General features: G+C 36.1%; 1 protein-coding gene across 1 annotated transcript in view; it reads right to left on the minus strand.

Moving 5' to 3' along the window:
- LOC131038325 (acyl-lipid (8-3)-desaturase) overlaps nt 1-13,304 on the minus strand; it is a 105,884-nt gene that overhangs the window by 60,907 nt on the left and 31,673 nt on the right. The window lies entirely within an intron of this gene.

Consider the following 13,304-nt stretch of genomic DNA (forward strand, 5'->3'; position numbering starts at 1 on the left):
TGCCTTCCCCTAGATATTTTTGTGCAAATGACCTATCAAAATGTGCCTTCCCCTAGATATTTTTGTGCAAATGGCAAGGTGAATGCCACCATCCTTGTGCAAATGAAGCACAAAAAGCCACCCAGCTTTGTGCAATTCAGACTCAAAATTCTGCCAAACATTAAGTTGTGTAAATGGATGACCAAAAGCCGAAATTTTTGTGCAATTGAGAAGGAAAAAGCCGCCAATTCAGATTGTGCAAATGAAGGTCGAAATGCCGCCCAAGCTGAGGTTGTGCAAATGAAAGGGAAAATACCGCCAAGTGAATTTAATTTGTGCAAATGAAAGGAAGAAAGCCGAAATGTTTGTGCAAACCACGCATGAAAAGCCGCCACCTTGTGCAAATCAAGCACAAAAAGCCGCCAAGGTCAAGATGAAACGCTGAATAAGTAAAATGATTTGTCAAGTCGGCCAAGAAGGTGGCAAAATAAGCACTTAAAAGGGAAAGTGAAAATTTTTAGTTCCCTAAGCAAGTCGGCTAGGGAATGAAGGCACACAACTCCACACAACCATGCCTATAAGAGAGGGTGCTTCATCCCAATCAAGCACAAGTTAAGCAAAGTGATCCTGATTCAGACCTAAAAGAAGAGCAAAATACACAAAAGGCGGCGATTTTTGTAGCAAAGCTTGATCATTTTATTGATCAAAATTTACCTTAAGGGGGAGTGATTTTATTTAAGAAGACTTGAGCTAGACCTGGAAATATTTTTTTACCCACTCTTTGAAGGCAACCTGGGCAGACTTGTGTGAATTTTCATACACAATCAGACCTGTGGCAACATCAAAGACAAGATTATTTGAGGATCAGACCTTGGGAAGACATAGAATCAGACTTAACATTCTGTATTTGTCAAGGTTCTGTCTTTATTGATATCTAAACTATGTGATAGAATTTCAAATCCTTCTGTTTTGCAGGTCAGGCGTGAAAGATGAACAGTTATATAAACTAGGAGGAGAACAACATCTACAGTTCACACCATCAAACATTGCAGCATCAAGAAGAATTCAAGGATTGCTTTACAAAATTGCTTTACAAAATGATACGAGGACCAAGGATAAAGCCTAGATTGTGCAAGGAATGGAAAGAGGAATTTCAGAACTTGAAAGATAAGTTCAAGGGTGCATCACATCAGGACTTACATCATCAAGATCTTCACTTCATCAAGACAATCAAGGGGTGATTGAAAGGATCAAGACATCATAGCATGAGATATGCTCCAACAACATGAAGAAGTTAAGCCATAGAAAGGGGGTCAACGACAAGATAGAGACTAGAGCGTCATAACCTCAAGGGTATAATCACCCCATGGAGATAATTCTACAACCTTAAGAATCCAAGCAATGCAAAGTGGAAGAGAGATGAAGTCAAAGCTACAAAGGAGATCAAGGTCAAGTATATCTTGAACAAGGGAAGATCAACCAAAGGCATCACATAGTCTACATCAAACGTTATCAAGGAAGCAGATAGTTTCAAAAGAGTTTATCAACCTTTGATTAACCATAATGATACAACCCATCATCGTCGCATTGAGCAAGTTGAATAATGTTGAGTATCATGAGTTATTGCTCAAACACTTTGTGTTGATATACCAAGTACAAGCGAACTAAGGTGGCGTCCTTGTCATCACTCACCCAATCAAGAGGCTCCACCTCAACATGTCCAAAAGCAATGAACCTAACTCACCCATGGAGGCACAAACTCCAAGGTACCTAACCTCGTATTTCATTGGTTCGCATTCAAAGATGGACATGTGTCCAATTCGATGTAATTATTTCATTGGCCAAAATGGAGTTTATTGTTGCAAACCCTAATTAGGGTTTTATTATTGAATCTCAGCCATTGATTTGTGACTCAATCTGAGCCTTCGAATTGTAATGAGCTTTCTATATAAGGCTCATTTTTCCCAATTGTAAAGGTTAATAGGGGAGTAATAGAGAATAGATAACAGCTAGACAATTAGGAATTAGAGAAGGCGAAGATTGTTGCCAAGATCTTGTTGTAAGAGATATTTTGTTTTCATTGAAGTTATGGTGAATTCTCTATGTTAATTCAACATGTTGCATGGTCTCTACCTCTCATTCGCTTTAAAGTTGGTTAGATGAATGGAAGATATCATTGTTGATGAATGGTGTACCTAATGTTCATACTAGTAATTTGTTGATTGCAAATTGCAATGCGTAGTCAACTGAACTTGTGTTAAAGCTTAACTTCTATTACTTTATGCTCATTGTTCATGTGCTTGATATGCATTGGTGATATGAAAATCATTCATTTATCCTTAGGAGATTGCACCAGTTTTGTGTAGTTGTTCCTTGATGGCAAAACAAAGCTTCGTTTGGTCGCACCTAATCAACAATCAGATCCTACATTCTTAGGATTAGATTAGTTTCTCAACCCTTAATTACTTTTGCTATTTGTTTTCCAAGTTAAGTAACTCTTCATGTTCCAGCAACATTCAAGTATCAACGTAAACACTGAGTCTATCCAAGAGCACATCAAGACCTGACATTCAAAACCTCGAGTCATCCCATCTGATCACATAGCTTAGCATTTGGGAGGATTTTGTTCAAGAGAGGACAGAATACTTAGTATTTTATTTTGTGTTGCATAGTGCATAAAAAACACATCAACATGTTTCAATGTGTTTTTGGACTATGTGACTTGCATAATTATAAGTGGTTAATGCATAGATTGATGCTTTAGTAATCCTATGAGTGCATTTGTATTCTTCATCGGCTTGATTGTCTTATGTGTTTATGGATGGTACTGAATATGGAGGAAGAGAGAAGGATAGATTATCACCCTGTATCTATCTATCAACAAACAGCTTAAAAGATGCTTTGGCCAAAGCTTTGTTTGATCAACTACAATATTACACTATGCTGCTAATTTTGATTGTTCTCTCATTACTCTCAACCATATCATGATATTGTTATATTAGCATTAGAATGTAGATATATTGTGCAGCAAAGATTCCATTACTCCCACCAATTGCAAATTGCTAGGCATCCTCGTGTTGGGTTGAAAATTCTTCATGTCAAGAAGAATTCTAGGGGAGTGTAATACTTCGTGGTTGGGTGGATAAGCACTCCAACAATGTTCTTACTCATGGTGTGCTCGAGGGGGATAGATGTTAGGAGTTCCTGACAAGGTTGTCATCATAATTTGTACCTTATGTACTCTATGTATTCGACCTTGTGGTCTATTGTAAAGAAATTTGTTTCCTTATGTTCAACCTTGATATTGGCTTATGTACACAAACTTATGTCAAAATGTAATTTCATGTCTCTAATATTAGTTCATGAGCAAGATGTTTTAAATGATTGTATAATTATGTGTATTATTTGGATTTTGTTAATTTCATATTATGGAGGTCCTTACAGTCTTGAAGCTAATAGGAGTGAAGTATAGGAGTGAAGTGTCACAAGAGGATCCTTGGAAGGAAACTCCAATAGTGTCTTGTTTGAAAATTGACTACTTTAAGACATTTGCCCCTATAGCCCAAATAGATTTTGTTCACCTTGTCATTTGTCTTGATACATCTTAGGGTTTCCCTATTCACTAGATGAGTGTGAAGAATGCTTTGTTGCATGGTGATCTTCATGAGGAGATCTACACGGATCTAGTATGAGAAGATAGATGGTTTCCAACTTGCATCTAATTCACATGTTGCCTCTTTGATCACATAGTGTATATTAAAAGATTGGAAGCTGATCTTTTGATACTGGTCTTGTACATAGATGATTTGATTCTCACTAGTAGGTTCTCCTCCATGCTTCAAGATATACGACATTCATTGATGGAGCACTTTCACGTTACAAATCTTAGGCTTATGCACTTCTTTCTTGATCTACAAGTTCTTCAGTCTGTTGGGTATCTCCATACTTTAGCACAAGTATGCCATTAATTTGCTTCATCATTTTAGCATTGTTAATTGTAAACCAGCTCCTGCACCATTTCAGCCAAGTGTCACGTTGACTGCCACTTACACCACACTTAGCATTGATGCTACTTTATATAGAAACTTGGTGGGTAGTTTCTTGTATTTGAGACAAATGAATCCTAATATTACCTTTATTATTGGGCTTGTCTCCTATTTTTCCCATGGTCCTCATCAAAGTCACTAGAAGACAACTAAATGTATTTTGGCGTGTATTCGGGCCACTACATATTTTCGCATTCACTGACTCTAAACAAGCAAGTGATGTTGACTCAAAAAAGTCCACTTCAAGATTTGTTCCCCTTGGTTCTAGTCTAGTTGCTTGGTCTTGCAAGAAGCAAATTGCTATTGCATTATCATCCACTTAGGCTAAGTATCGAGGTGCAGTTCTTGCCAACTAGGAGGTTAAAAGATTACGATAGAGTTTGGTCCACCACCTAATAGTCTGACACTTCTTTGGTGTGTTAACCAAAGTGTCATTCACATTGCATACAACACAATTGAGCATAAATAGACGAAACACATCAAGATATACATGCATTTCATTCAATAGTGAAAAATAAATTGAATGAATGATTCAATAATCGGATAATGTATTCAACAATATACGAGCGTATATATAGAGATTACAAGACGACGTTCTAAATTAAGAACAAGTCGTTTAAAGTGAACTACTAAAAAGCTAAACGCTAAATAAAGCTTAAAAGCTAATTAACTAAAAAGAAAAAGCTAAATGCTAAATAAAGCTTAAAAGCTAATTAACTAAAAAGCTAAATGACCATTAAACAAGGAACTAGATATAGGTGACTAAAATATAATTAAATATTCTAATACCCTCCCTTAATGGTCATTCTATCTACTAACTACCCTACAGAAGACACTGCAGGTCTTTTGATCACAAATGAAAAGAACACTCTACTGCAGTGGAGACCCTCCCTGGATCTGAAAAGTGTTAATGACCAAGAATACCAGAATCCATCCAACCTAATGTTGGGTAACCAAACTGAAAAACTGAAACCATGATTTTGAGGAAAATCGGCAAACCCTTTTGCAGAAGAGTATTGTTGGTGTTGGAAATAAGCCACACCCGGACCGACGATGGACTGGTCCAAGAGGGGCTAGTAGCTCAGTGGTAGAGCACTCCAACAGCATATGGAAGGTCCTAGGTTCGAGTCCTAGCTGGTCCATGTCTCAACATGGTATCAGAGCCAGGTCCAGGCTAGGAGCCCCAAGCACACGAGAGGTGTGGCTTAAGGGGGGGTGTTGGTGTTGGAAATAAGCCACACCCGGACCGACGATGGACTAGTCCAGGAGGGGCCAGTAGCTCAGTGGTAGAGCACTCCAACAGCATATGGAAGGTCCTAGGTTCGAGTCCTAGCTGGTCCATGTCTCAACAAGTATCAACTCCAAAACTGACTTCAAGATACCACGGTTGCAGATGTTTGCCCTGGCAAGTGCGAAAGCACGATTTTGAGGAAAAAACTGTCAAACCCTGATATAGGAATCCTTGAAAAGGGAATTTACGATTTTGAGGAGAAAATCGAAAAACCAAGAAATCTGAGGCTACAATTCATCATTTTTGTGAAAAAAAAGGGTAAAACCCAGATAACTAAAATCTTACGCGAATATCGCGGATTACAGATGAGATAATTTTTAAGGGAAAATTATAAACCCTGCGAACAATTTTTGAGGAAAAAATTGTGAAAACCCTCCCATGATTTTTTGTGGAAAAAATTAGAAAACAGACAGACAATTTTTAAAAATCAAAATAGAAACAGCGGCACAAAAATCTGAATCCCTGGAGGAGAATTCTGGGACAAATTTCAAGGTTTGGAAAAAACCCAAAAATTAAAAAAAATTTGCACACTTAAAACAGCATAAATGGTGCCCAAAAAACAGCAAAAATCCCAACGTCCACAGAACTAGCAGAAATTGTGAACTGTTTTTAAATTCCAAGGCAAATTTGCTGGCACAAAATTTGAGGCACGGAAAACGAGGCACGCAAAAAAATCTAAGACCAACCCAAAAAAGCTCTCGAAAAACCCACCAAGAATCTAAAAACAAGATATAGATCCGATGGCTCAAAAATCGAGGCACAGAAAACGATGCACCCAAAAAATCTGACGACGACCCAATTGAAATCTCAAAAAACCCACCAAGAATCTGCAAGAAAAATAAAAATTCGACTTGAACTGAAGGGTCAAAACCCTACTCGAAAATTGCAAAAACCCTAGGAAAATTTTCAATCTACAAAAAAAAAACTCCAGGTTGCAGGTCCAAAAATCTCCAAAACTCTAAAAAAACATGAACTGATGCCCAGCACAAAGAAATTTGCCCACGAAATAGAAACCCTCAAAAAGCCTTCAAAAAATTGAAATCGTTTTTATTATAAAAAACAATTAAAAAAATCTGGAAAATATTCCAGAAAGAAGACCATGAATTTTTATTAAAAAATTCGCACAACTTTAAAGAATCCCATCGACCCGCTCTAATACCATGAAAAATAAATTGAATGAATGATTCAATAATCGGATAATGTATTCAACAATATACGAGCGTATATATAGAGATTACAAGACGACGTCCTAAATTAAGAACAAGTAGTTTAAAGTGAACTACTAAAAAGCTAAACGCTAAATAAAGCTTAAAAGCTAATTAACTAAAAAGAAAAAGCTAAATGCTAAATAAAGCTTAAAAGCTAATTAACTAAAAAGCTAAATGACCATTAAACAAGGAACTAAATATAGGTGACTAAAATATAATTAAATATCCTAATAAATAGCTCATCCATGATAGTCATCTCTCCTTAAAGTATTTTAGTACTGAGGACCAGGTTGCAACCTCTTCACTAAACCTTGGGTGTCACATTGTTATCTTTAGTTGTTGCAACCTCTTCACTAAACCTTGGGTGTCACATTGTTATCTTTAGTTGTGATCAATGCTTGGGATGAAGCTGTCCTTGGGGAGCCTTCTTGAGTCCTCCTCCCTTCACAATTTTACATCTTTTTTTAGAGAGGATTTGTTTTGAAAGGAATTTAGGTACACAAAATATTTCCTACACTAATATTCTAAGAAGAGTGTTGTGTAAATTTCAATCTTTTAACAATTACAAAATGAAAAAACACATGTGAGTAGAAATAAATATTATATACCATAACACAAATGTAGGTTGGGAGAAACTTTCACGAGAAAATTACTCTCTAAAGCAGCTCAATATGTTATTTAGTAAACCATGATTACAATACACTTGCAGAGCAAGCATTCACATGAGTATCACCAACTTGAGATCATGAGGATTTCTTATAACTTAAGAGCAAGCATTCACATGAGTATCACCAACTTGAGATCATGAGGATTTCTTATAACTTAACTGTATCTACAAATCTCTACACACAACCTCCATCTTAGGCCCCTATTACATAGGAGATACAAAACCCAAAAGTAATTAGAAATACATGAGCTAAAAACCATGCAAAAGTGGGCACAAATTATCCCCAGTTAAAGATGCCTTATGTTATGTCATAACATGCATCATTAGTTGGTCAATAGGTGTAACTTCCCTTTACAACTTTTTATATTTCCTATGCAAACTCCCAAAGACCATAATTTTTAATCTAATTGGCCAATTGAGCCATTTTAAAAGAAAAAAAAATTGATGTACTCATAGATATCTACAAAACAAGCACCACTATAGATGATGTCGAGCAACTAGGACCTTTTATATCGGCCAAAAACCAACTCTATAGCCCAAAATTTGACTTTTTTAATTTATATTCAAAAAATTGCACCTTTTCATTAGGAGCAAGGTTGAGACACTTCACCTACATTCTCCCATTTGTCATACATCTTGCAAGAGAAAGGGAGTATAAACACTATTAATTAAGCCCAAAATTTGACTTTTTTAATTTATATTCAAAAAATTGCACCTTTTCATTAGGAGCAAGGTTGAGACACTTCACCTACATTCTCCCATTTGTCATACATCTTGCAAGAGAAAGGGAGTATAAACACTATTATCTAATTATTAGGAATCGAGAGGCCCATAGACTCATAGCACCACCTAAATTTTTCTAGGCTAATTTGCATAGTTAGTGTATCTATGGCATTCTTCAAAGTGTCAACTTTTTCTAGCATCACAATCCCATCCTTTATCATATCTCAAACAAAATGGTACAAGACATCAATATGCTTCATCCTCGCACAAAAGGTTGTGTTCTTTGATGGACCTTCATCGAACAAAATAGTAGGAACAGTACAATTGCATGCAAAACAAGATTTTCAATTTAAAGCTGATTTAGCTCTAGAAGACTATAATATCATAAAGGCATACATGGAAGATTCATGGCTGGAGTACAATTGCATGCAAAACAAGATTTTCAATTTAAAGCTGATTTAGCTCTAGAAGACTATAATATCATAAAGGCATACATGGAAGATTCATGGCTGGATTACATATTTTCTTGAAACACCTCAAGAATAGATCTTCTATCTAGTAAATTTTCTCTCGAGTTTTTAATCAATCTCAAGTTTATCAAGAACGTCAACAAAGAACCAAAGGTCAGGCATTAAATGTTTGTTAGTAGGCCTAAAACTAAGATGGATATATCAAAAGTGGATGGAATGTTAATTTAAGGCAAAAATTCAAGTAGAAGAGATCCAATTTACCCAAAGTCAATCACCTTGTGAAGGAGACCCAATGTTGAAAAACACAATGCATAAATGATATGATCATGTTGCTACCTCATTCAATTGTGTGGATAGCAAATGGTAGAGAATGTAGAGAATGTCAACTGCAAAGGATATGTCTTTTCATCATGTGTTTTCTAATGATCATTTATTAGAAAATTCAAGCACGGATGGTTGGCCAAATTCACATTCAAAATTGGATTTTGATTCCCCAATATAGATAGTGAAGAACATCAAGGCCAAAATACATCAATATTGACTATGGAATTGGAAGGACAAAGGGAGAAGATGTTTCTCAAACAAATTTAGCCATTTTCTAGACCTAGAATTTAGACCTAGAATTTAGATGACTTTATCCTTGAAATTGGACAGGTAATAGGAGACAATGATCAAGTTGAAAATGTAAGCATCACCATTCCAATGGATGCAATACAATAGTAGGATCTTCCTAGATATCTTGAAATAAAGGGTGCAATAACTCCACCTATAAGAGGTTCTTCATTATGGAAGAGGATCATCCGAAATCAATGCTCATCAATCAATTTGTGTTAAATTTCTTATTTCACATGATTGTTCTTACAAGCCTGAACCCGATATCTTTATGATGATTTTGTGATGGTTGTTAGGACATGAGTTGCCACAATTATAGCCCAAAATCAAACTAAAGGGTTTTACTTTACCAAACCTACAACAACTTCATCTAGTCAATTTGTTTCCATATGTGTGTTTGTAATGTCCCCTTTTTGTTGACATCAGATATTCAATGGAATTAGCCTATTACTGACCTTCATAGGCTAATAAGATTGAATAGAGGGTCCTTTGAGGGATGCAACTTCTCCAATGGTTAGAGTTTTGTAGGTTTGGCTTTCGTTTGGCTTCATTTGGACTCTGTATGCTCAACTTACTATTTATAGTAAGTCAGGATTTGATAGAGAGGGACCCTTACTAATTTTAGTAAGGTGTTTGGTCATGTGTAGCTTCATCTGCTTAGTCCCCAGTTCAGACGGCGTTCAGTGTTATTGAATAATTATGGAAATATTAATGTTTATTTGGTCAAAATAAACATTAATGATTTTAAAGGATCATATTATAAAGTTATAATGTAACTTTATTTCATAACTTATTTGAGAGGTCAAATCATCATTAAAGGGGGGGGCCAAATTAAATGATTAATTATTGGGCGCTGACTCCAGAGTATTTAATGAAGTTTTTAAAGTGCACATGTTATATCTATTTAATTTTATTAAATGCAATTTAATGGCTTCATGAGAAATCGAACTCTCTTGGAAAAGTATACAAGGCTTTTGGAAAAAGGGAGAAGAGAGAATTATGTGATTGATTAGCATTTTGACATTGTTTATTCCTTGGGATTGGCGATCTGCTACAAGGGTTTCTGCAACTTGAGAAACGAAAACTCTTCAAGGTGGTCAGCATTTGAGGTGTTGAAATAAACACTAAGATCTGCTAGTTGGATGACTTATGTCTGAGTCATCATTCGTGCATAATTGGTGAGAGCTTCATGAATTTGTGTGCCATTCAAGGGCAATTACAGTCATTTATTATCTGCAGACCTGAATGTGTGAATTTGCAGCTATTGACAACAGATTTCAAGTTTTCTAATCTGCTGCTACAGTGCCGTGAACAGTATAGAAGGGAACTTAGAAAGGTGAACAGCTATATACATTTGACAAGGGCTTTGCATATTTGAGGTGTTGAAATAAACACTGAGATCTGCTAGTTGGATGACTTGTGTCTGAGTCATCATTGGTGCATAATTGGTGAGAGCTTCATGAATTTGTGTGCCATTCAAGGGCGATTACAGTCATTTATTATCTGCAGACCTGGATGTGTGAATTTGCAGCTATTGACGACAGATTTCAAGTTTTCTAATCTGCTGCTACAGTGCCGTGAACAGTTTAGAAGGGAACTTAGAAAGGTGAACAGCTATATACATTTGACAAGGGCTTTGCATATGAGGAGAATCAAACCAATATATCAAGGCAGCCATTGAAATTCCGGGTTTTCTATCTATGGTCATTGTATTAGAAAATCATTACTTCATTGCATCATTTGCTATTATGATTATATCATGAAATACTTGGAGGTTGCATATGTTTAATGGAGATATAAGTTGCATATTCCACATTCATGGTAACATTCAACATTGATCAGCCACTTAGCTTTCATGCCAACGGTTTGCTTAAATGCCTAATGGCTGTAGGTATACATTGGGATGCATGACAGGTGTTTGTCTTAATGTCAACTAGCTGTGCTAATTAATTTCAGTCATTACATGTGTGTGTAAAGGTCTAAAACAGCTAGCATATCATTTCTATAACAACTTTGCATTGTTAGAAGCTTTCCATAACTACATTTGCAGCCACAAACCCAAAGAAGACAAATAAAAGAATTCACTACAGCGGCTTCAAACATTGTATGCCAAGTGTTTGACAATATTCCTTGGGGTTCAAATTAGCGAAACAGGGTCAGATTAGCCAAGGGATATTACAGTGTTTGTTGTTTAGTTTCAAGTTTTTCTTTAGTTTTCATTTAGGATTGATTATATTACCAATAGATGAGATCGGTTGCTTGTATTTCCAAAGACACTAAAGTTCTTCTATGGCCCAAGCTTGTCCCAAGGTCCCCAATAGGCAATAAGTGTCATTGTTGGTACCCTACAAAACTTAGCCCACAATCAAGTTGGTACTCTTAGATCAATTCATTCTTATCAAGATATTGATGTCCACTAAGTTCTTCTCTAGTGGAGTTGCAAAGATATCTATGTTAAATTATAGTCATTGATATCAAAGGAGAAATCAAGGGCATCATTTGCTGCTTAAGGAGGATCGATTTAGAAGTTTATCGAAAGCAGACTTAAATATAAATGAGAAATATACATTGTTTTTCAAGTCAGAATTTTATCCTCAAATAGGGCCAACCCAACCTGCCCTATATTGGCGCCCCATATTGTAATCGTCCCTCCTTTGTGTGGGCCAACCTTGCATAGTGTGTCACCCGCATTTGGTGGAGGTTAAAATTAAATTAATTTATTTAATTTAAAAAGGGCCAACCCCTCTAGCGGAGCACCCAAATTTACTCTTAAAGGGTGCATCAGAAAGGTATAAAATCATGAAGAGTCATCTCATTTCATCACATAATATATCCTCCAAAAGGTCACCTATCTTTGTGAAGATATAAAAAGAAGTTTGTGAAATGTGGAGAAGAAAAAGTGTGTAAGACAAAGAGATATACCATATATGCACTGGCAGATTTGTGTGAAGAAAACATAATTGAAGATTCTTGAAAGGTAGATTTTTGAGAAGGAATTATAGCAGATCTAAGAGCAGAAATTAATTTGAAGAGAATTATAGCAGATTTGCAGCAGACATTTTAAGGTAATTCTGCAGCAGATTTAAGGCAGATTTTAAGGAGATTTATTCTTCAAGAATACTAAGGTTTTGTTGTTCAAGAGGTTGGTGCCTCTCCATAGAAAATATTGATGTCTCTTACTAAGTTGGTGCTTAGTTGTGGGATTGGTGTCTCCAGTGGTTTGGTGACTACATATATAAGTGGTAATTGGTGTCTCCAGTAGGTTGGTGCCTACAAAAGTTGTCATAAGGAAATCTTTTTGCCATGGTTTTCTCCCAAAAGGGTTTTCATTAAATATTGTGTTCTTGATTGTGCAGTTGATATTATTGTGGTTGTTAATTTGAAATAGTTAAAAAGATTGTCTTATACTGATTCACCAACCCCCCTCCCCCCGTTTAAGCTTATCCTCATCAATCTATTCAAGGTTCAATGATTCAACAAATAACTCTTGTAGATTACTCAAGGTTGCACTATGTCAAGTGAAACATGAAGAAGCTCCTAACTCACAAAGGCTCAAGTAATGAGAAGAAGAGAAAGAAATGGTGAAAGCATCAGCCTAGAATTATCAAAAATTGGAACATGTAAGAACCCCTGACTATTCTGCCTTAAATTTTCAATTTTAACCTATTGGCATTTTGTCAAACAGTTTGTGTGCAAAGTCTGATTTTGTTTTCTGAGTGCTGATTCGTGGTTATTGGGATGAAATGCTTCACATACTTTCTATCCATGCATATTGTTTCATATTCCAATGATCAAAAATAAGTTCATTAAACTTCACACAACTTCAGCTATCCACTACAATTACTGCAGGGTATATTAAGCAAGATCTATAAAATCTATATTATCTCCAAGCCCAACTGGAAACGACTCTTGCAACAAGACTGATTTTATATAAATACTGAAAGTACACAGACTGCACATAGAATATTGCAAATTACAAACCATTAATGAGAATGTTTGTCGCAATTAGCAGGTCTGGGTAATTATAGCAGACTTATAAGGTTCAAATCTTCAGAAATATCTTGTAGTTGGCTATGAGTAAGGTCGAGAGGTCTACCATGTTGGATGTAAACTCAGAATTTCTGATTCGAGTCCCAGCAAAGGAAATACTCAGAAATATATTCCTCTCAGTGCCTGCGACTTCCCAAAATCGGTCAACACCGTAACTTTAGCAGCCCAATCCTCCATGTGAACCCTTAATCTGAAACCTGGAGGAGTAGATGAAGCCACGGACAGTCTGATGCACCCAATAAGTAGTCGATTTGCAGT

Source organism: Cryptomeria japonica, chromosome 6 (assembly GCF_030272615.1).
Source record: "Cryptomeria japonica chromosome 6, Sugi_1.0, whole genome shotgun sequence".
Lineage (NCBI taxonomy): Eukaryota > Viridiplantae > Streptophyta > Pinopsida > Cupressales > Cupressaceae > Cryptomeria > Cryptomeria japonica.